The following is a 25,051-nucleotide window of genomic DNA, read 5'->3' as shown; positions in this document are numbered from 1 at the left end:
ACATGGTGCTTGAAAGTTCTATATTAAGGGGAAGCACAGAACACTATCCCAGATGGGCATCAGCAGGGTGTCAGAGCTCAAACCTCTTTGGAGATCATCAAACTTCCCAATCACCAGCGAAAGAATTAATTCCTAGAGAGAACTGACTTAGCCAAAGTCACCCAAAGTTTATTGGTAGAGCTGAAACTCCCAAACTGGACTTTTGCTGCTATACCAGATTGCCCAGGAAATATACCAACGAGTTAGAGAAAAGAAGAAAAGAGAGTAATGATAATAATGCTTGCCTACAGCCATCCCTAACTGCTGCCTCACTGTGCTTTCCCAGCTTCTGCCCTGATTTTATCTAAATCCAAGGAAGGCTGGGTGCAGAAACAACAAAAAGCCCCAGACACTCAGGAGAGTAGTAATTCTCCACTTGACCCCCTCTCCTGAACATGATAAATACACTTAACTATGGAACTTTACTGACCCCCTCACACCAACAAAATGACTCAAACTGCTTTGCCTTAAAGAATAAAAGATGGGTTAAATCTGCTTCCTCTCTCATATTAAAAATGTCACACTAGGCCAGGCACCATGGCTTAAGCCTATAATCCCAGCATTTTGGGAGGCTGAAGCAGGAGGATTACTTGAGGTCAGGAGTTCAACACCAGCCTGGGCGTCATAGCAAGACATTGTCTCTTTTTTAAAAGTTAAAAAATTAGCACAGCATTGGTGGCCTATAATCTCAGCACTTTGGGAGGCTGAGGCAGGAGGATCACTTGAGCCCAGGAGTTTGAAGCTGAGTGAGCTATGATTGTGCCACTGCACTCCAGCCTCAGTGACAGAGTGACACCAATCCCCTCCCAAGAAAAAAATATATATATACCATACTACTGCTTCCTGAACCTCAACACTGATCAATCTGTAGTTCCACTTCCTGTCCCAGGTTTCCAGTTATGGCTACATTCTTCAGAGGGACTCTGTCCCAGAAGAGTGTCATCTGGAGACCATGCATCTCCTCCTTGACTCATCATGCCCTCACCTCTCTTTCCCACTCTTTTCTATTTCAGTAGTCTCCAAAGTGCTTACATACACCCTAGGAGTATACTACATAAATATACTGTGGTATATTTATTTATTTTAAATGTAAGAAAAACTAATGCTTACCTAGATTTAAATACAGATTGACAGATTGAGTCTATATGTCTTAATGTGCAACACCCAATATCAGAAGTATCCTGGGTAAAGAAGAATGGTTGTAAATAATATAATCTAGTTTTTTACTACATTAACCCTGAACAAATGTCCAAGTGGTTTAAAATGATTCTTCCAAAAAAACTATAGCTTAAGGATAATATTAATAATGTAGGCCTTAATGATAACAAGACCGTGACCAAGCTGACATTTGTACTAGTAGTAGTAGCTCAATAGCAGGCACATTACAGGATAGAAACAATGATGACCCATGCATATCTCACAAAAAATAGGCCGAAATTTGTTTTATCATCAAGAATACAATTTGAGATAGAGATTTATATCTAGTATCATTAACAGTATACTTTGCCCTATTGTACTTTCAGATGTTAAACAATATGAACCCTTTACAATCAGCAAGACATTTAAATACTAAGCACATCGATATAAATGTATATTGCTGCAATTTTTCCAACAATGTTTAAAATCATACAATGCTCAATCAGTACTTTACAAAATTTCACCAAACATAAAGTTAAATGTTTTGAAACCTCTTTGAAGTTCTTTTATAAAAGATAAAAAGCTACATGCTATCAGAAGAGCACTTGTTCTTCCTGCTGCTATTAAAAAAAAAAGGTTAAAATAATACACAAAAAATAACATGACAACAAACTTAAATTCATTCCCTTAACTAAAAATCAGTGCTGCGTAATGCAAAACTCTGGAGTCACCATTTACCTAGAATGCAGTGTGAATGATGTCTTCTGGCATTGTATAGTTGGTACTGCCAAAATGTTGAAAGACATAGAAAACTTGGCTGCAGATTTGCAAAAAGAAATGTCATGTAGGATGCTTGCTTTTCAGATGAATGAATGTACATATTTCTCAACATGCCTCAGTTTATATTTGATATGCAAAGTGCTAATTTTTAGTGAGCCATTTAAATATGTACCAGGAAAGATACCATCTCAACAATAAGTTCCTTTTTTAAGAAAAATAATTTTTTAGGAAAACTAAGGAAGTGAACCCACTGGTGAAGTGGTTGTCCTGAGCATTTTGCTAAGGGTGCGCTCTATTCAAAATGTGGCAACCACTATTCTGTCAGAAGTTCTCCCAAACAAACCTTAATATTGTCTTGCCAGAGGAATTCTTCCAGACTTAACCTTACCAGCAATATTCTCCAGCTGCATTTAGGCTATCTAGAATGCTTAAGAGCTCCATTTCCTCTCCATGAATATCCCAAGTTATGACCGTTTGACCTCAGGTACTGAAAATGTTTCCTACATTCACTCCAATCAATCAGGGAAGATACCAGCTATAGGTTACTACATGATAACACTGAAACAAGCATTTTATTAATTATCAAAGGTATTTACTTTTAAGATGCACTAGTAATACACATATTACTTAAATACATATATTAAATAGACAGCTCATTTGGGACAAGTTAGAATGACCATATAGTTTAACACCTTCCTTACTAAATTTAATAAAATCATATCTGTGTTTTAAATTATCTCATATATAAACTTGTTAAATGAGCAAAATTAATAACTATATAAGCACAGCCTCATAAAATGTAAAGAACATTAATACAAATGTCCTATTTTATTGGCATTTAAATTGCCAATAAACTAGGTATATACAAATCAGAAAAGAAACTAGCATATATACAAATCAAAAAAGAAGAACAGCCCAAAGATGTGAAAGTAGTACTAAGGAAATGCAAAAGAACGTAGCAAGGCTAATGGAAATCCTCTCTACAAGAGTTCCCCTTCGTTCTAGGACTCAGAGAATCCCTGCAACACGATCAGTTCATTGAAATAAAAACAAAACAAAACAGCTAAGCATAAGAGAAAATAAGGTGCCTTGAGCAAGAATCTTAAGAAAAATCTGAGACCAGCTATGGCTCTCAGTAATGAAATAATAAATACTGGAGTTATCAGCAAGCAATTTTAAAATAAATAGGTTAAAGAAATAAAAGATAAGCATAAAGCACATATAGATATTTCTATATCTGTCTATAAAGATTACCTCATCAATTTGAAAAAAATCATTTGAACACACAGAAATGAAAAATAAAATAAAATTAAAACTTCAAGGGATAGGTTTAAAGCACATTAAATAGAGCTGATAAGAACAAGTGACAAGGAGTCATGGAAATAGGGGAATGTCGGCCATCTTACCAACATCCTTCTTTACTCAGGGTGAGCCATAACAAATGAGTAATGGAATACTCTTTATAAACAGGGATGGATTTTGAGGGTCACAGATGATGATGGTCAGCTTTGAACACAGTGTAAAAGTAAAGACACCAAGGCCATGGATTTCTATATTATGTCTTTGGCCTTCATCACCTTTAAAATGAGTAAGTATTCCTGCTTACATAAACGATGGGAAGAACGTCGAACAAATCAAAATCCACCTTTAGAAAAAAAAAAAAAAACCAGAATGCTCACCATATACCTTAGAAGTTTCTTCTCAAGTATTTAATTATACCATTTTCTTTCAATATGAAAATGAATGCAAAGGGCACAAAGTGATATTTTTGTACTGTAATCAGACTTTCACAGAAAAATAACAACCAAGCACTTATTATGAACCAAACAAGGTACCAAGTGTTTTACGCACATCATCTCCTCAACCCTCACAATATCCTAGGAAGAAGGCATTAATATTCTCATTTAACACTTAAGGAAATAGATTCAGAGAGGATAAATAAATTGTAAATGGTAGAACAAAATTTGATCCCGGGTGTGCTGATTCAAAAGCCCAAGCTCTTAACACCTAAAACAGTATTGTTTTATACAAATAAATTCAGAATTAAAAAAGAAAAAATTCATGTACAATATAAAGGAGTATACTTTTTATATACCCTCTATTTACATAGCTCCTGATAACATTGACGAGCTTTCCATGTGGACATAACAAGGAAATCAAACACAAAACTTCACAACTAAGACACAGCTAACTATGAATGCTTTGAAAAATGGCCCAAAGTGTCATAATTAAAAGTCAAGCTGTTTCTTTGTTTCCTTGTCATGCTTAACATAAGAATATGAGACTCTAAGTTCACTAGTCCTACCCAACACAGGTTGTTTATATATATATACATGAATATTTATACCTCAGAGAAAATAAGCCTGTTGCAAAATGCCATACAATTTAAAACACAAAAGTCAAAAGTATTCAGTGTACATGAGCCCACATTAGCATGACTGTAAAATTACATAAACCTATACAAAAACTACAAGTGGACGCATTCTCTGGATTTATTGTTATCTGTAAACATTTAAAGAATCTGATATCAAAAAGCTGACAATTTATTTAAAAATGCCTTTAAAGGTTCCAAGGTTAAAATCCTTTTTTAAACCGCAATATATCTACTTCAATTGTGCATCGTTATAGTGGGAAAGGACTACAGCTAAGAAATTTTAAAACAATAAAATTTTCCTTCCTTATGTATTTAAGTCTCCAGAGTCAAGGGTAAAAAATGTTCCTGAGATTCAATTGATTAATATGCTGTTTTCCAAGTTATTTAAAGTTTGTTCAGTTGCTATATTATTTCCATTTTTGTTTTCTTTTCGGTTTTTGCTTTTTTCTTTTTTGAGACGGAGTCTCGCTGTGTCTCTGTGTCTCCCAGGCTGTAGTGCAGTGGCGTGATCTCTGCTCACTGCAAGCTCCGCCTCCCGGGTTCACGCCATTCTCCTGTCTCAGACTCCCGAGTAGCTGGGACTACAGGCCCCCGCCACCACGCCCGGCTAATTTTTTGTATTTTTTAGTAGAGATGAGGTTTCACCACGTTAGCCAGTATGATCTCGATCTCCTGACCTCATGATCCGCCCGCCTCCGCCACCCAAAGTGTTGGGATTACAGGCGTGAGCCACCGTGCCCAGCCTGGTTTAGGCTCCTTATTAAGGAACTTAACTGAAAACCTTAAAGGAAGACGTTCTTTAAATATGATGCTTTTAGCATCATAACTAATTTAATATGACTAAGAGGATGCTTTTAAACTGTTTTCTATAACTTTCACATACTTTTCCCCCTCATTTACTAAATTTCAGAGCCTTTCTTTTTAATGTAGAGATTTCATCTTTTTTTTTTTTTTTATGCCATTACCAACAATGCAAGTCTCCAGGATGCCAAAGCGGTGGTGAGGAAAATAGGTTAAAGCCATTGTAGACCACGGCCACAGCTCCTCTAGCCTATGTGACCACCAATTCCTTTTCAGAAAGTGATTATGTCGCAGTCATATAAGCTGCAAAACTCAGTAAGTGTGTTTAACTTGGAGAAACAAGTTATTAAACACCAGAGAGCTTCCAAACTAGAAATATAAAAGGCCTGCTGGCTCAGAGAAAAGGTATTCAGAAGTTATTAGAAAACATGAGTTTCCAGATTACGAAATTAGGTGGGCATGATGGCTCCTAATTCCAAAGTGATAATCTTATCACTTTGGAAGGCCAAGGCAGGAGCAGCACTTGAGGCCAGAAGTTCAAGACCAGCCTGGTGAGATACCACCTCTACCAAAAAAAAAAAAAATTAGCCAGGCATGGTGATGGGTTTCCGTAGTCACAGCTACTCAGGAGGCTGAGGCAAGAGAATTGCTTAAGGCCAGGAATGGCTTCAATGAACGATGATTGCACCACTGTATTCCAGCCTAGACAACAGAGCAAGACCCCGTCTCTTAAAAACAGAAACAAACAAAAAGATTGAAAAAACAAAAACCTAGTAAGTGGATTTATCATCCCTATTGGAAAGTTATCAGGAGTAAAGAGGGTTTACTGCTGCTACTGCTGCTTCTGCCACTACTACTGTTCATCATTATCATTGTATAATTATAATTTGTATTTCTTCCAAAAACCTCAAATAACCACTCTGAGGATTAATTTATTTTCATATTATCTCTCAATAAAAAAGAAGTTACGATATATGCCCACTTTGCCATTAGAAAAACTTAATTATAAATATGAGGCACCTAAAGAGCTGCATCACATAAGGGAAACAGAAATAACACCTAGATCTAAAAGCTTTCAGACACAGCTCTTTCTTTAAGATCTTGCTTGTCCATTTTCTAAAAGTGTATTACAGTGTAAGATACAAGATTTTATTAACTCACAGCCCTGATCATCAGTTCATCTATTAATAAGCCAATTGCTGTAATTTTCATACCTAGTTGACATATTTGAAGGAAAGTAATAATTTGAAAGATTCCTCTGTACCTTAAAACGCACTCACAATGTTCCTGACCACAAAACTGAGCTAAGAAAGAGAAGTGCAGTAGCTAAGCTGCTGGCTTATGTCCATATCACATTCATGACAGACACAGCCTTTCTAGGAATCACAAAGAAACATGTCCAAGACATTTCAGTGTCAGATCTACAGAAAAGCTAGTTATACTGTCAAATGTTCCCCCATGTTCAGTGCTCTTTAGGATGTTACCTAAAGTCAATTCCTCATCATCCTTTAAATCACAGATCAAAGGCCATCTCCTCCTAGAAGCTTTCCCTGACATAGGTACTTCTGCTCTTATACATAATGCCATGATAGTAATTAGCACACTGTACAGAATCACCTATATCTATACCTCTTCATTAGTACCATGCATTTTCATCTTTGAAATTATGTAATCAAGTTCTTCTCAACCTTTTCACCATCAAGGATTCTTTTATTAATGAACCTCATATTTTGAAAGAGTGTTTTCTATCAAACTTGCCACACTTATTGTTACATAATTTTCTAATTTGTATTAATCAAAGACATATAGAACTGATATTTAATGCTTCTGATCAGCATGGTATTATTCTTTTACATTGGTATATGGGAAATGCAGCAATAATTTGGCTCTGGGAGTAAGTATGAAAATACAATAAATGAGCACTGACATTATATCAAAAGAGATTGGGAAATAAGAGGGCCAAAAAAGCCAGTTCTAACTTATGACATACAAGCTTTGTTCGAAGTAAATAATATCCTGAAGCAAAACCCAATTGAAACATTGATTCATATCAAGTAGAAAATTAGTATGGCTGGTAAGTTTATCTACTCCACATACCTTTTATTGAGTGAGGCAATGAATATGAAAGCACTTTAAAGCCTGACGAGTACTATAAATACAAGAGAAAATAAGAGGCTTTCTCATGCCATGGTTCTTATACTGATCATATAACTATTGTCAATTTATCCTAACACAGTTGTCCAAAACTGTTCTACCCACTTATATGTATATATATATGTGTATATATATATATAGTATCTTCAAACTTAATCTTTCTAACAAACCATGGAATAAATTATATCACCATCCCCATTTTTAAAATTAGAAAATTGAGATTTGGAGAGGTTGCATTACTTTTCCAAGGTCACACAACTAGTTTAGCAAATAAAACAAAAGAAAATCTTCAAAAAATCAAAATTGGAAGTTTAATTTTGCTCTTCACACATATAGGTCTATCATTCAAGCGAAGAAGAATGTCTGCTTTCATTTTTTCTTAAAATGAAAGCAAGAGAAAACAGATTGAGATGGGTATATTTGACACAAAGAAATCCCTGCTGTTTATCATTGATATATATAACCAAAGATTATAAAATCCCCTTTTGGCAGGCTTTCAAAATAAAGAGAACTTCTTAACTGATTAGAATGGAGAAAGAATGATCAATACTATATGGCAATGACAAATGAAATGACCTTTCAAACTCTCTTCTAGGCCTTAGAATTGTAGTTTTATCAAATTTGAGAAGTTGAACACGTAAACTCTACATTTAGTCATTACTCTATCCCAAATCTTCCAGACCATAGATTAATTCTCCTTTCAAGGAAAGAAAGTTAAGAACCTATATTGATATTTCTATTTTACATAAGAGGAAAAGAAGCAAGTTATGTAACTTCCCAAAGATTACATAGCAATTATGTAGTAAAGCTGGAATGGGAAGCCAGATCCAGATAATTGTAAGTGTAGAACCACTTCAACCATAACAAATAACATGTATTAAATGTTTATTTTATACCAATCCCTAAGCTTAGTGCTTTAATTAGTTTATCTCATTTAATCCTCAAAACAACCCTATGATGTAGATATTATTATTATTATTCCCATTTTATAGATAAGGAAACTGAGGCTTAGAGATTATACCATGGATATATGGGGAGGAGAGAAGCTGACTTCTCATACACAGAAGGTTCAATGCCCATGGACCTAGTTGGAAATTATTTCTGAGAAAATAAAAATCTTCCTGACCTTCAATATTCCTCCCCAAGAAATTACAATGAACTACTCTCTCCTAGCTGGGAGCATTCTTACTCAGTTCTGTCAATAACTTGCTTAGTATCAAGACAACCACACCTAAGTTTCTCCACCTACCAACTAAGAAAATCTTCAGAAGAAGAGAAAATCCTTTAAAAGTAAAGACTCACAGTTTCAAAAATGCTCTTCAGGGTGTCTAGAACTTAGTAAGTCTTCATGTTATTCAATGACCTATTTGTAAAGTATAAAATGTAGCATATGCAACTATGCCTAAGAATGAGTATGCTCTTTAAAAAAAACAAAAAAAAAAATCTGTTACATTTTCTTTTTTCTACATATTGGGCTTGTGTAGCCTTGGAAAGTGAAGCATCTTTAATTTTCTTTGTCTAATTTTAAAGAATCACTTTTCAAAGAAGCAAAGAAACTGTGCTCGGTGAAGTCAAAATCACAAACAGCATAAAGTCCCTTTTTACATGTGAATGGATATATTAAAGATAGACAATTCATCTCTTTAAGATGACTGGAAACAACAAATTATTGAAGGTAGCAAGGATAACAGATCATTTCAAGGGTTATCGTGGGAGATTTTTCTGAGAAGAAAGAGATCAAGAGAGAACCGAGAGAACATAGAATGTTTGTATACACACGAATATGCACATCATACAGTGCGCTTTGAATTTATCTTATATTTATTATGCCTATTTATGCATATCATCATTGAAGAGCATCAAATCAATATACGTAAGTAATTTGATTCAAAATAGTTAAAACATACAAAACTCTTAAAGGATTTAATAATATCACATTAGGCTTCTTTAATACGTGGTGCATCAATCCAAAGAAATATTTAGAAGGCTTTATAGACTATGGGAGCTTAGTAAATAAAATACATCAATGAATTCCTCGCCACACACACCACAACAAAATGTTCGTAGAAAGAGAGCAAATACAGAAATAGAAGAGCCAGTAGATTACAGAGCAGCAAATTGAAGTTGGTCATCAAAGATGCAAAAATTTCTAAAATATATACAACACAGGACTACCAATTGTTAGATTTTGTATTTCACTATTTTATCCCCAAATAGTTACAGGCTAAAATATTAACTCAGTTCTTGATAAATAAAATCAAACACCCCCCTATAAATGGAAGAGATAACTCTTTAGATAAATATAAAGATTTCTATAGTTTCAAATGATTGTTATTCACTTGAAGTATCATGAAAGAGAACACCACTGCACATTTTCATGCCCTTTAAATGAAAAGAAACATATCAGAATTTTTCTTTAAGTATTTAAAAAAGGATGTTTTCCAATATATGTATTGTGCAAATTTGTGAGGATTACTAAATATATTAGCATTATAAAGTAGAAATAAGTAGGCAGTTGATTTTTAATGTGGTTTATTAGTTTATAATAGATTACAGCATCTACAATTAACCTCAGAAAATAACTCATATCTTTCCTAAAAATGAAAGTTTTTTGAGTGAATAATAAAATATGAGTGATATATTAGGGGTCTTAGAGGAGCAAGAAGAGATTCTGAATATAAACAAGCCATCATTCTGGTAAAAAGAAATACAAACAAGAAGAATAAAAATAGTTGAGGCACAAAAGCCATAATGAGGGGGTAGCTCAAAAAATAACTTCTACTTTGAATGGTTTGGATGAAATACAAATTATCCACAGAAAAGTGTGGACTGGCATAAATGTTTGTACAAAATTATAAGTGTATTTCAAGAAGTATACAAGAGGCAACCGCCTGCATGATGCACAAGGTCCCAGCAATGCTCTGCTTAAGTGCTAGTGCACAGAGTCCAAACCACTGCATTTTAATTACCATGCAGCTTCAGATATATTGCCTTTGATATGGAAATGTTCTTGTTCTCTCATCTTCACATATGGTCTCATGCACAGAAATCTTTATCTGATTCATAAAAAATAAACTAGAATCCAATCTCAACACCTGACCTCAGTGCTTAGAAGTTTTTTACTAAGCATGGTATCACTATAAAAAGAATGGCTAATATTGGTGTAAAGTTGGATATTTTGAGCAAAGATATGAAGGATTTGCAGTTAGGAACTGAATCGATACTGCTTCTCTGAGGTTTTAGGGTTTCATGTTCCCTTTTTTAAGACTACCACAGATTTGAGGAAAAACAGACCAGTACTCGTTTTGGAGCTGAGAGAGTCTGCAGTAGATTTAAATTATATTCCATTTTACACCCTCCACCCACATTCTTCAATTGATATTTCTATCCAAACTATTACAATGAATACTTAAAAATTGAAAAGCTCTATCAAAAACCATAATGCAAATTTTGAACTATTTCCAGTTTGTTTAAATGTCTAAACAAAATAATTAACTGAAACACTTTTACCCTTTTCCACAGAACAAGGAAAATAAAAACACTTTCCTGTGAATAAATAATGAATATATAATGAAAGGATGGTGAGAGTTTCTGATACAATGCTCACCAAAACAATGAGTATGGGATCACATTTGAAAAACTTCAAGCCAAAAGGATATGCTACACATTTAAAATGGGCTTACATTAATAAAAATTGCTTTTCCTACGCTATATAGGAGCACTAGGTTTTTTTACTTGAATATTGAGATTCAGGGCATAATCAGTAGAAAATGTACACTCAGGATTAATACATAAACTGTTCTAATACATTATTTTCCTTATTAGAAAAAATAATAGAGGAGAGGCATATTTCTTAAGAAGCAATCCAAACCCAAAGATAGCCCATTTCTTCCTCTAAACAGCAGTGAATGTTCATTTTTAGCAGATTTCTATAATAAAATCTGTTATCATTAAATCTCACATACCTACATAACTTGATAATTGTGAAATAACTTGATTAATTTTTTAATGGTAATATGGCCCATCTAACCTCATGAGAGCAGATAATACATCCCATCTGCAAAACATCTTACTGTAAGTTATCTGTGTTTTATCATTTCTAGTACCTGTCTGTGTCTGATATGGTATTCTCAGACACATTAGCTTGATGGAATGTTTCACTTGACTTGAAAAACATCAATTGATATATATGCATCCCTAAACTATATTAAAACAAATAGCTCTTAGATAAACCAAAATTTTTGTTGTACTATTCTATACTTTCATAGAAAGTTGTTTGTAAATAGTGAAAAATATATATATGTATGAATTATCTCACTAACAAGAGAATGCTTTCAAACATGGAAAGAGATACATAACCAAATAAAACAGAAAAGCATAGAAAATATTAAAAGTAGGGGTTAAAGCCAATGTATATTATCATTTTCAAAAGAAATTCATTTATTCCAGTACCTATTGTACTAATTGAAAGAAAATTATTTAAAAGTCACTGATACATTCAATATAAGATAGATATGTGTAGCAATTTCATCAGTGACCAATAACTAAATAATTCCTAAAAGAGGTCAAATGGAAACAGACATAAAATCTCAATAATGCCATCAAAATTTATCATTTTTACAGTAATATATTTTAGAGCATTATAAAAGAAAAATTTGCCAGTTATGTTAACATATTGTACATATATGTTTTTCCCTTAAAATGAAAAATATCTGTTGTTTTCTGCTACTATTGAAAAAATGCCCAACAGACAATATAATTTTCCTACCTAATCTCATTTCTTCTAGGCATTCAGTTACCAAATCCATTATAGAACCAGCGTAAGGTATAGGTACTTGATACTGTTTTATTAATATTTTTATATTTATCTGTATAATATAATGTTGTGTTGTAGTGACACAATATACTATTATAGGAATTTATATCATGCTCCATAATAAAGAACTCAATTTTTTGTGCATTTTAAAAAATACATATACACCAAGAGGATGTTCCTTCTCATGATTTCCAAAACATCAAATAAAAGCAATAAACAGAATAAACAATAAACAAAAAGCTATCTAGTTTTGCCACTATAACTCAAGGAATATGGTGGAGAAGAGAAAAGAAAGGAGGTGTTGGTAGTACATGAAAAAAGCAACAGAGAATGTCAGTATGCCTGTGGAATTAATGCCCTGGTACTTGATATGCGGATCCTCGTTACTTACTATCTTTAGTCTTAAACTAGACCTAATAATTGTGATGCTCACTTGCTTTCAGAGTTTGAAACACTTGTTTTTCGGCTGTTTGCTTTTTTTTAATAGGGACAATTTCTCTTGATTTATGAAGTTTTCAAAAATGTAGAAGGAAAACAATCTACTTGTCATTTGGCCTACTGCCCATGTGCTCACATATGTGTATTCAAAAATGAACTTTCAAAACTGCACAGAAGATACCTAAATCAGTCATAACTTTTCTCCTATTATGAGAAAATGAAATATTTTATCAGTTCAATGAAAAGCAAATGCAACTTAATAAACTCTGCCCCCATTTCCCACCAAGAAAGGTACACTTTTACTGCCATAGAAAAGCTAACCCTGGGCCAGGCACGACTGCTCATGCCTGTAATCCCAGCACTTTGGGAGGTTGAGGCAGGCGGATCACCTGAGGTCAGGAGTTCAAGACCAGACCAGCCTGGCCAACATGGTGAAACCCCATCTCTACAAAAATACAAAAATTAGCCAGGCGTGGTGGCGTGTGCCTGTAATCCCAGTTACTTGGGAGGCTGAGGCAAAGAATCGCTTGAACCCAGGAGGCAGAGGTTACAGTGAGCCGAGATCATGCCATTGCACTCCAGCCTGGGCGACAGAGCCAGACTCCGTCTCAAATAAAAAAAGAAAAAAAAAAGAAAAGAAAAGCTAATCCTGTCCCACTAAACTTGTGAAAGATTTAGGATGTTTACTTGTTTGTTTGTTTTGAAATAAAAAAGAATCTTCTAGTAGGTAACAGGCATATCTGAGTGGCCTAGAAACAAGGGGAGGAGGAAGACTGATGCAAGCGCCTAATCCTAAATGTTGAATTCCAGGGTAACTGCACAAGGTGACAGAGGGAAAGTCATGTTCACGGCTGCAGAAATCTGGTCTCTGCCAGAGAGTGCAGGCTAAAGCAGACCTGACACTGGGATCTAGGAAGCTAGGCAGGAAGCTCAAGCAACAACAAGGCACTGCTCCTAAGAACCCCAGGCTGAACCAGAGTGAGACAGGGAAAGATAGCAGATCTGCCCAGGCTTTCCCACAGTGATCACTAGCAGTCCCTGGAGGGGGTAACCAGAAGCTGCAATCAGAGCACAGACACAAACTTCTGAGAGACCTGTGGGAGTGGGGGTGAGAGGGAGCACAGAGACAGGTGAACTATCCAACCTAGAAGCCTGAAGTCCCTACCCAAGCCAGGACATACAATGCCAAGCCTGGGATGGTCTTACTGGGTTGGTGCAGAGGGCCACTAGCAGCCCTCCCCCATGGGTGGGGTGTGAAGAATAGGTATGTTGCCAGATTTTCTCTGCATCTCTTTTTCCCATTCAGTCTGTACTCTGCCCTGGTGTCCAGTACCCCTCTTACCAATAGTTCCTCAACAGCCGAAAAACAAGAAGATAAAATAGGAAGAGAAGAAAAGAAAATATTTTTAAAATCCAAGACAAGGCTACACCGTCACAGTCTTCTCTGCCACGGCCTCCCCAGGCTGCCCTGGGCGGTTCAGCCCTCCCTCGGGAATCCTGGAACCCAGAACGGAGCTGAGCGGACCGGGTCGGCCAAGCCCGTGCCTGCGGGCCTCAGGGAAGAGGTGCTGAGTGCGCAGGCTAATTATACATGTGGCATTTGGGCAGCCGACTGTCCAGTGACACCTTACCTTATGAGGAAACGTCAACCCCAGCAACTGTTCAAAACAAAATGCCATTGCGGGATCAGCTTCGCCGGCCCTTGGCCGGTTCAGGATTGCTTTTCCCACAGCCTCACGAACTTAGCGCAAGAATGTGGCCTACGGAGGCCAGCCGTGGGCGGGCGGGCCGGCCAGGGTTGGGGGGACAGGCAGGGCAGGCCTTGCCAGGTGTCCGTCCTGTCCCCCCTCGCCATGGACCAGCTCGCAGACCTGACCACTTGACCTTTTTTATTCAACAAACCCACCTCCTAGAAATAGACTGGGCGGGGCTGTGTCTGTTCTCCTCGGGACCCGGGGAAAAACCTCGGCATGTGACTAGAAAGGGCAGGAGAGAAAAGACCCTGGTGGGCGGGAGTAGAGGGGCCCTCTCTCATCTCTACTCCCCCGGGTTGCTGGTTAGGTCGTCCAGCCAGGGCCATTTGGCCGCCGGAGTACGGGGCTAGCACCGGCGCCCGGGACACGAACGTCATCCGAGCGCCCATTGACAGTGCAGCGGGAGGTCCAGAGCCCAGCCCAGTTTGCCACAAGGACGGCTTCGGGCCACCTCTAGCCCTAAACTTCAAGCGCGGCCCTCACAGAGTCTCACACATAAAAGCAGCCCAAGACAGCCCATCTCGCAAACAGCCCAGCCCCGCCAGTTCAGTGGAAGACTTATTTTTAGTCCCCAAATAGGGGCGGCATTCAATATCTGACAATTCACACAAAACAACGTTTTCAAACTTGGTCAACCTAAGAGAGCGTAAATAAAACTCAAAACAGGCTGGCGACAGCCACCTTTTATCTGCTCCGAACACACCAATTCTTTTTATCTTAAAGCTCTGCGGAGCGCCCAGGAAGCAGCCGGGCACAGAGCTAATCTGTCCTCAGCAGCCCCGGGCCGCTCCTCCCGGCATTGGAGCACAACCCCAGCAGCCTTTGCACAAGCCCTTTCCCTTCTCTGCCCGGCCCTTTAAGGGAGAAGGAAGAAAGCAGCTCCCGCGGGAGCGCCGGGGCTCCGGCTGGGCCCCGGGGCGGGTGGCAGCACCGCCCCCTGCCCTGGGCCGAGCCCGGGAGCAGAGGACCGCGGCCCGGGCTGCAGAGGAGCGGCGGGTGGCGGGGCCCCGGCAGGGCGCCGAGAAGGACGGAGGGCGCCGGCTGGGCTCAGGGACGCGGGGCGGGGAAGAAACGAGCCGGCGACGGTGCGCTCCGCCGGCTGACTCCGTGGCGAAGTCCGCGCCCGGCGGGGCTGAGCTACCCCTCGCCCCCGCTCCCGCCAGGTCAGGCACCACTGCCCTCGCGGCCAGGGTAAAGAGAACCACAGATCAGTTAGCACTTGGATTTCGGATGGGCTTGGAATTCGGTTTGTTTATTCCTGAAAAGATCATTAAAAAGTACTGTCCAAAAACGGGGAAAGGGGAAAGGAAAAGAGACAAGCGGAGGGAGCTGGAGGCAACTGGAGCGGTGTCCCGGGAAAGTTGCGGCAGAGCTGCGGTGGGGTGAGGGTGGGAGGAGGGAGCGCAAGCGTTTTCTAGCGACCCGGGTTTTCTTTATGAACTCCTCCGAGAAAACTTCATTTCGGCGAGAGAGCGGCGGAGATCCTCGACTCCCGCCCGCCCTCGACCAGTGTCAACCCCACAAACATCCTAAGTTTCCAAATCGAAATGGGGGTGGGGTGGGGGTAGCATTAAGAAGCCCAGAAGCTCAGCGGGTCCTCCCGACCTCCCGCACCCAGAGCCTGGCTGACATTGAAGCGCTCCGAACACGGTGGCGTCGCAGTCACACAGCGAATCAACCCAACACTTTTCAAGAAAACAAAATATTTGCTAGGAAACTTACTTTGCATTTAGTCTCTATTCTTTGGGGGATGCGGTTTAGGTCGGCTCGCAAGGGAAGCCCGTTTTGTCCAGGTTGGATATTGTCTACTTATGGATCAGCCCTTGGATGAGGGTTTATTTTAATTTATGGCTTATGCATTCTTTTAAGGTCGATTTACATGACCTCCGGCTACAACTAAGACAGCCGAGGAGGGCACTATAGTCGTCAGTCGGCCAAACCCACAATTAAAACAGCCCTCCCCCTAGTCTCGGTGTGACTAGGGCTCTCCCGGGGTAGACTGGCTACCTGCCTTTCTCTTTCTCTCTTCTTTCTTCGCTTCCCTCTTTTTTTTTCCTTTATATCTTTCTTTTTTTAGTATCGCAAAATAAGATGTGATACCAGTTTTTTAAAAGTTTCAGTATAACTTTCTCTAAACCCAAGCCTGCAGCGGTAACAAGAGATACAGCGCTCACAAAGCCCTCGGGATGTTGCCCTCTTGTGGACATGGAGGGCATTACCGCCCAGCGGTCCCATCTGAACCTTCAAAGCCGACACGTATTTGCTTTCACAGAACAAGGGGGGATGACTACACACGCAGCCACACAAGCTTCCTCTATCACACACTTGCGCGAACTTCAATGAAATACCTACCTCAAACTTCACGGAGACTTACAAATTCATTCTCTAAGCCACCTGACTTCTTTTTCACATCATTCCCAATTATATAGATTAGAATATCTATGCGGGGAGGCGGAGGTGGAGGAGTGAGGTGGGCCGAGAGGGCAGACAGATTTCCCGACGAATACTTAGGATGGCGATAACAGCTTTCTGTTGTCAAAGGTTGCGTTGTGTCCCTGTCCCTGCCCTTTTGCCTTAGTGTCCTATGCACAGTTATCTACGGCTACAACGTGTGTTTTCTCAGAGTGGATTTTTTGGAGGGGAGGTGAAGGGGAGAAAAACAGACGCCTGCCACGCAGATCTGTCACTCCGGAACAAGGCGCAACTCTCCAAGAGGGGCACGCATCCTCGGGATCAAGCGCGTCCACCAGCGAGCCGCGGGCGCCCGGGCCCCTTTCTGTCCCTCCACTCCTCCTCCGCGTCGGCCCCTCGGAGCGCCCTCCTCCCGCTCCTCCTCCTCCTTTCCCCTCCCCAGCCAAGTACGCAAACCCTCCCCGGCCCGGCAGCCGCGGCTCCCAACCACCCGCGCCCTCTCAGGGCTCCGCTCGCTCGGCTCTCGTCCCTCTGCCTGTCCTGCCCCAGCCCCACGGTCCCAGCTCACAGAAACTAACCCTGGAGTGCCCGGAAGGGCAGGAGCGGAGGACGCCGGGGGACGGCGGCCAGACCCTGGGCTCCTGCCCCCTGCCCCCTCCGGCGCCCCAACAGGTAGCTCACAGCGGGCCGCGCGCCCTGGCTCTGCCTCCCTCGCTCTCGAGATCGCTCGCTCCGTCCCGGTTACCTGGGCGGGCTCCAGGATGGTACCGCGCGGGAGGGCTCCTTGTGCGCTGCGCCGCAGGAGTAAATGGCATTAAAGAAAAAGGGAAAGATACAAATAAAAAAAAATTAAAAGTAAGGGGAGTCGGTGCTAGGTCAATTGGCACAGTCCGGGAAGCAAGGGAACAGAACCCCCCAGCGCCGCGGCCGGCGTAGCCCGTTAACTCAGGTCTGCGGGGGTGTCCCGCCCCGGGCGGGGGCAGTGCAGAGCGGCAGAAGTTTGCCGCCGGGGTGCCAGGAGGTGCGCGCGGAGCGGGGTGACTAGGGGCTTCACCCTGGAACAAGTGAAGGCGATGGTTAGTGCTGTCAATCTTGGCAATCAGTGTGAGCGGCCATGTCGTAAGTATTCAAAGCATTTCCCGTCGTGCAACATCAGAAAGTGAGTGGCCAGGGCATTGATCTGAGCGAGGGAGAGGAGGCAGGGCTCCCCTCCCAGACAACACAGGCAAGATGAGACAAGAGGCGAGGGAGGCAGCGAGCCAGGCAGAGAAGCTGGGAGGGAGGAGGGCGGGCCGGGGGAAGAAGGAGGGGAGAGCGGGAGGCAAAGGCAAGAGAGAGCCGCAAAGAGAGAGGAGGGCAGAGAGACCAGCAAGACCAGAGATTGGAACTGGGGAAAGCGCCTGGAAAGAAGCAGTGAAGCAACTACTAGGGGAGAACTAGAAGGAGACAAAGAAGAGAGAGAGTCGGGGTCAGAGGAGAATGGGCACAAGTACTAGGTGGGGGAGAGGCAGGCTGAGGGGAAAAGGACCAAAAGAGCTCTATTGGGGCTAGGGCTGCTGGGAGGAGGAGTCAGGAGAAAGGCAAACTGTAGCATGGAAAAGGTAGGCAACTGGGAGAGGAAAAAAAAAGGATCAAACTGCAGAAAGTGAGGAAGTCAAATGGTAAAGGAAAATGTAGGAATGGTAGCTTGTGCTTTGGGAAAGTTGGGTAATAGAAGGAGGCATGGGCTGAATGTTAAGAAGTACTAAGAGATAGAACTGGACCACAAAAGCAAGTCACCAGACAAACGGAGAAGAGGAAGGACAGGCAGGCCAGGGAGAAGACAAGAAGGGTGGATGTTAGGATGAACAATCAGAAGGATGAAGGAAAATGAAAAGGAGAAGTAGTCAAAAGAGAGAAAAGAAAGAGATGAAGGAAGCAGAGATGATGAAAAGACACCACTTAGTAGGATCTCAGCAAATGGAGGAAAAGAAACATTTTAAACGACGGAGGAGGAAACATTGAAAAAAAAGAAAAGAAAAGAAAAAGCAATTCACACAGGAAGTGGCAGTGTTCTAGAGGCCATATGGATTATGTAGTTTATGGGTTCAAATTATTATAAATAACAGGACACATACAAACCACCAAAAAAATACTAGATTTTCACAACAACAAATAAAACAATTCCACAATTGTTATACTGTTATATGGATAAGTCTTCATTGTATGGGATTGCGTGGGTGACATATGTATATTACCTCAACTTTGTGGAGGAAAAGATTTAGAGAAACAATTTCAAGAGAGGTGGATTAAAGGTTAAAGGTTGTTGAAGATGAAAAGTTTCAGTCACCCAGGATGACATATAAAAATGCCTAAGTCAGATGTAGAAAGTTATGTTAATAAACGACCCCCAGAGAAAAACCTAAATAAAGATTTCCTTTGAGTCATGTGTAGGGTAGATTTATAGATTTGAAAGACACAGAATGTCATAAAGAAGTAGACACCTGAAACTTTATCTCAGTGCAAAAAAAAGCTAGAGGACCAGGACAGGGAATAAGGTCTCAGGTAGTAGAGATGCAGAATATAAAAGATAGATGAGAAAACTAGCTTTGATAGCAGTACAGGGCTAACTAGAGGCAGTATGCACGAGGTGAGGTTGGCCTGCCTTAACCCAGGCCCAAAGAAATAGACTAGATTTGAGAAACTGAAGTCAGTGGAAAGTCAAAACTACATCAAGATAAAAGCTGGGAAAGAGGTTCTGAAGCACCAGCATAACCTGCAGAGATTTGTGAAGGAGAGATCCTTACTGTATAGAAACTCATATGAGATGGCCGCTTTGAGACACTTCATCGAAAAAGACTTTGTGAAAGGACATATGGACCAAAAGAGAGGAGTCGTGAATGCTAACTGGAGAAATCAGAAAGTTTCACGACAATCTAAAGTTGCCCGCATGAGGAAGAGCTCCCACAGATGAACTGATCAAAGATAAAGGGGAGAAAGCTTCATCTCTATTACATTATCTTTGAAGAAAATGGAGACAGGATGCAAGCACAGAAGATGGAACAGAAACTGAGCTTTCGATCATATACTGCCTTTTTAAAGTATACTCCATGTTGGTTTCATATAAACTCCAGATAAGAAAAAGGCAGAGATTAAGAGTGAAGATGAGCACCTAGGATCTGTGGGGCAGAAGAAATAGTCATATGCTCCTGGCCCACCAGGAAATACAATACTTGAAGACTGGTAGCTTGGGGACTGTGAGTTAAACTGACTTCACATTTTTGGGAGGAGAGTTAGCCCACAGCAAGAAATCTTGTGTCTCCACCACCCATGGTGACTTTCAGGACTGGAAAATCTGTCTCTAGGCACCAGAGCTTGGAGGTCAATAGAAGTATGCCCTGGTACCTTGCTGGGCAGCTCTTAAAGGCCAGGGCTCCCAGAACTGCCTGCCGGCCCCTTGACCTCTAAGGCCCAAGGGGCAAGCTCAGACTGGTGTTTCTAGCCAGAACAGGAGTCAGATCTCCTCTGTGTGTGTTAGAGTGTAGTTGGGCCTGTTCTAGAGCCTCGCAGTCCTCAGCTGTCTGCCCTGGAACTCAACCACAACGACCAAAAATCCTCTCCAAAGCCTAAAGAGGTTAACATTGAAGGACCTGTCCTAAATGCCTGCAGAGAGAAGAGGGGTGTCCTATGTCTCAAAGACCAAGTCCTCAGGGAAGAGCCACCTAGAGAGGTGAAACATCAGGGACGGAAAGGCTGGAGCGCGACTGGGTTCCTCCAATTTGCTGCGACAAGTTTGGCTCTCCAAATACCGCGCGTCCGTCTCTTTAAATCACAGAGCAATTGGGGTTCTGGTGGGCAAGACTGACCCTGCCGACCAGATGCAGGCCGCTAGCGGGAGGCAAGAAGGAAAGGAAGGAGACATTATCAAGATCTCTGGCGTCCACGGAAGGCCCTAATACCCGGCCGCGATGAACTTTCCGAAAAGGAGTGGCAGGAACCCCTTTTAGATTGTATCTAATAAACTGATAGCAAAGTAGACTGATAAGACGGAACCCGGAGCAAGTAACAATATTGATCCCTAAAGGAAGGAAACTAAAGTTTGGGGTCTCGATGCCATACTTCAGGCTGTGCATGGAGTGACACGTGGCCCTGGGGGCGGGGGTGCGAGCTAAGGGTTTCCTCTAAAGTCTCGGGCGCTGGCTATACCAATGAAGTGGGAGAGGCGGAGAGCGCAGCAGCCCGCTAAAGTGCCGGGCTCTCCACCTACCTGGTCCGCACCGGCCTGCGGGGTCGGAGAAGTTCCGGGAGGAGCAGAGGGCACCCAGGCACCTTGGCCAGATCCAGGCACTCATAAGCTCACATACCCTGGCGGTTGGAGCCCCACGCGGCGCAAGAACCCCGGGCGCTGAGCTCGGGGGAACCTGGGAGGGAAGGAGGGGCGAGCGGGTGGGGCTGACTTACCTGCCCGCAGCAGTCGCTGCCTCTGTGCTGTCCGAATGTCCCTGCGCACCGCAACCAGCAAAGGCAATTCGGCTTTGCTAACTTTGGCCTCGCACCTCCAGAGAAGAGGCGCGAACTCGCAAAAGGAAAGGCGCGCACGGTTCCTGGAAGGAAGTCCCCCTGAACTTGGGAAGGACAACGCAATTAATTCTGCTTGAGAAGTTAGTATTTGAAACACCCACGCAAAAATCATAACGGCTATTAAAACCTCGAATTCCCGCTTTGAAAGACTCCTTACACCATCCGGGCAGACAATTCAGACCTACATGATTTCATATTAAAGTCGCTAACTTCTTTCAGGAAGGACTTCAAAGCTACTGTATAAATTGGACAAGCATAAATGTCAATCGCTCCCAAACACCGAGAAGAACTTTTACTGAAACGAAGGATAAATGAGAGAGTGTAAAAGCCAAAAGGGAAGAAGTTGAAAACTTCAAGTCAGTACGGAGAAGTTTTAGCAATTGGTTTCCTTAAACGGGGATAACAAACATACCAACACTCCAGCTGCCCATCGCACTTCATTTAAGTTTGAAGTAACCAAATAACCTGAACTCCCAAATAACAGTGCCCCTGGGACTCTGCCTCCAAGAGGTCGGAACTTGTGTTTCAGCAACAAAAGCTAAAAGCAAACTGAATAATGTCCTGCGTTCCTTAAGATGTCATTCTGCAAAAGGACAAGGTATTGTCCCTCGACTTTAAGTGGATAGAGAATAATATTAAATTTCATTTGAATCTGCGTGTCATTTCTGTTAGGAAGATCACAGCGGTAGCGACAGTAGCGGCACAGCACCGCCACAAAGGAGGTGGGGGAAAAGTGGTAAAAATGCATGAACTTTTTTCCAAAGAAAAATAAAGATAAATCAAAAATAAGTTTTACAGACATGCCTTTCCTAGCTTAGGAAAGTTAATTTTTAAATGCGCTTCTGCTGTCTAAGGTGCAAAGCCAGGCTAGGGAGTGCGTGGCTGGAATCTGCATGCTGATAAGAGAAGGCTGATGTACTTACAGTGACAGAGGGCAGGCTGCGGGAGAAAAGCTGTTTGTGTTAGCCTGCGAGTTACCCAGGGCTGCAGTGAGAGCAGAAGGGAGGAGTGGGAGTGCCAGTCTGCGTACACCTTCACCGCGTCTCATTACATCTGCCAGCCTCTCTCTCCCTCTCTCTTTCATTTCCACATTCCCTTTGTTCCTGAAAAAAAAAAAAAAAAAATCTACACGTCACATCAGAGTCCCCAGATGCAGTCTACACCAAAGAAAAAAAAATGAATAATTCAATCAAACTGTGCATAGTCTCTAAGGCAATAAATCTATTGCACTTAAAGAAACGAAGGGTAATTACCACCATGAATTAGAATAAGGCCAAAGACCAGAGATGTCGCTGAGTCTGTGGATAAACTCCTCTGTAAATAAAGTTTCATTTATTTAATCCTTTTGGCATCTCAAATGGAAAGTCAGAGAAAGATTTTTAACTTATTTTAGAAGGGTATTCCCTTCTTTTTAAACACATTGAGGCGGCGGGGGCGGGGTTGGGAGTGGGGGGATGACGATGAAGAAGGGGAGAAAAAGCCTGGAGTATACTACCTTTCTCAAAAAGCTCCCAAAGGCAGCGTAGAGCGGCACAGACACGAACTAACACAATGTGTGTCCGTGGAGCCTGTACAGGGTCCATTTCTCCCCCACGTCACCCTCCTCCATTCCCCTCTAATCAGACGCGGATCACCCTCCACTCTCACCGACACTGCAGCTCTGCACAAGGGCAACTGGAATCTGGGAACCTTACCTGCAACACCAATACCTACGAGAAATCGCGATTCCCTGACACCAACACCCCATGGCATCCCCACGCACCCTGCCAAAGTCCTGTAACCATCTACTTCTTCCATCTGCCTAAGAGAAACTGTAAACGGGATTCCCCCCCCCCCCACCCCCACGATTGAATGGAAGCGCTGTACTGTACCGACTTCTGGATTTGCCCTGGGTTGAGTTTAGGGAATATCTGGAAAGAAAAAAAGGGAGGAAAAAAGGAGGGGGTCAGCTCAAGCCTTGTCCAAGTTAGTCAGAAGGCGGTGTTAGGCAGGAAAGCGCCTACGGGTAAAACAGCTGGGATGCAGACGGGCTATGGAAATCTCAGTTCTAGGAATCGTGTCCTTTCGTCCCGGAGGTAAGATTGTGTGACTACCACACGTTTATTCTTTCACTGTCTGTGTCTCTCTTCCCCACCCCCAACTACCCCTGCCACTCAGATCAGCCGGCATGCACCCCGAAGAAGGGCACAAGCACGGCGGGGGCTTTTTCAGGTCTCTCCACTTATAAATTATGGGTGTCACTAAAACGAGATTAGCAAATCTTCTACCGCTGGCGGCGGCAACCAGAGCCTCTGTCTTGCCAGTTGCGCACTCCGAGATATCTCGCGGTGCAGAATGGTTCCGAAGCCCCAGCCAGCTGGGTCGCTCGGCCTGAGAGCTCAGGTGATGGAGGGGAGGCTCGCGGCGTCCCAAACGGGTTTGGCCAAGGGTTTCCATCCCATCACCGCTTCCCGCTGCCTCCACGCGCGCGCGCGGACGCACGAGCACACACACACGCACACACACGCGTATTCTGAAATTCTGGCCGAACTCCTCATCTAAACGGAAGTCCCTTTACAGTCAATTCAGCCCGCTCGAGAGCATCGGGGAAACTAGACTGTTTCGTGGATGAACTGCGAGGGTGCCAGCGGTCAGGCTTGGCCGAGCTTTGTTTACGTGCCTAAGTCGCCACCTTGAGGTGGAGGGGAAGACTGCGCCCAGCTAGGGGCTGTAGAGATGAACCCAGCTGACACCGGCCCAGCAGCCTTGGCGACCTCCCGAACCGCTTGAAAGAGAAGCAAAGGGAGGGCGACTTGCGGGCGCGCGGGCCGCGCTAGGCGCCGTCTGCCCTCAGAGACTCGGGCTGACAGGAGTGAGAGCTAAAACTTCCAACTAGCTGAAACCAACAGCCGGGAATCGAGCGAAGGCGAACTCTCCCAGCAAACTACAAAGCTTCGGGCCAAACTGTCTGCAGCTCCAAGACAGGGGCTGCAGCTCCGAAACTCCAAACACTAACTCCTACGGGAGGGCAGTGGCAGAGGGTGGGGGCAGCTTCGAAAAGGCATACCAACTGCTCCGGTCCTGGCCGAAGACCGAGCTCCCTTCTGCGGTGACCTCGGCTCAGAGCTGACTTCGTACTCCCTGGGACTCATCTCCCGCTTCCTCTCCACCTTTGGAACAGGAGATAGACAAAAGGACTCAGGGACGCGGCCAGACCCAAGGTCACAAACGGAGGTCTCCGAGACGAGAATTGCGTGCAAGAGAAGGACGTTCAGGCAGCCCAGCCGCCTGCTGCGAGAGCTGAACATTTCTCAGCTCTATAGTCGCCCATTTCTCAGGAAATCAGTCCTTCTGAGTGTCTAACAATGGATTAGGTAAAATAATCATGATTGTTATTAATTATATCACTGATTTTCTATTTTCCCATTCCTACCTCTATGGAAGCCTTTTTCGCTCACCGTTCTTCTGTATTCACGCCTTGCACTAAAAGAATGCCAGGCTTAAGAACCTCCTAGCTAAATCCTGAAATAACTTATTGCAGTTGTTCTTTGTTACTCCTGGTCACTGCCTCCAAGGCTTGGGGACATCTGCAAGGCCACACCGAAGGTCCTCCTCGGTGAACTGTGCCCCACGGGTTCCTCAGTCATTTCCCTGCTACTTGGATGCATAGACATTATTTAAATATACTTTATAAATTGAGAAGAATTCTATTTATTTCAAGAAAAAGGGGCACTAGGGAACTATTTTGTTTCATATGAGCATAAATCAACCCTGGCTGACTTCGGCTGTGCCCATTCAGTATTTTGG

The 25,051-nt window shown here is 42.5% G+C and overlaps 1 protein-coding gene across 6 annotated transcripts in view; it reads right to left on the bottom strand.

Annotated features, from left to right (window-relative positions):
• SOX6 (SRY-box transcription factor 6) overlaps positions 1-22,369 on the bottom strand; it is a 655,459-nt gene extending 633,090 nt beyond the window's left edge. For 2 of the 6 annotated variants that reach the window (XM_037997531.2, XM_073018057.1), the window contains exon 1: positions 17,451-18,874. The gene's annotated coding sequence lies outside the window, so the exon portion shown is untranslated. Of the gene's footprint in view, positions 1-14,170; positions 14,804-16,015; positions 16,204-17,450; positions 18,875-22,188 lie in introns of those variants that run through there. The other 4 variants (XM_008005772.3, XM_073018041.1, XM_037997530.2 and 1 more) reach the window with 4 other exon arrangements.
• Positions 22,370-25,051: the final 2,682 nt, after the last annotated feature.

Source organism: Chlorocebus sabaeus, chromosome 1, assembly GCF_047675955.1.
Source record: "Chlorocebus sabaeus isolate Y175 chromosome 1, mChlSab1.0.hap1, whole genome shotgun sequence".
NCBI classification, from domain to species: Eukaryota; Metazoa; Chordata; class Mammalia; order Primates; family Cercopithecidae; genus Chlorocebus; species Chlorocebus sabaeus.
Note: the sequence above shows the minus strand (reverse complement) of the source record. Positions and strands in the feature narration are given on the sequence as shown.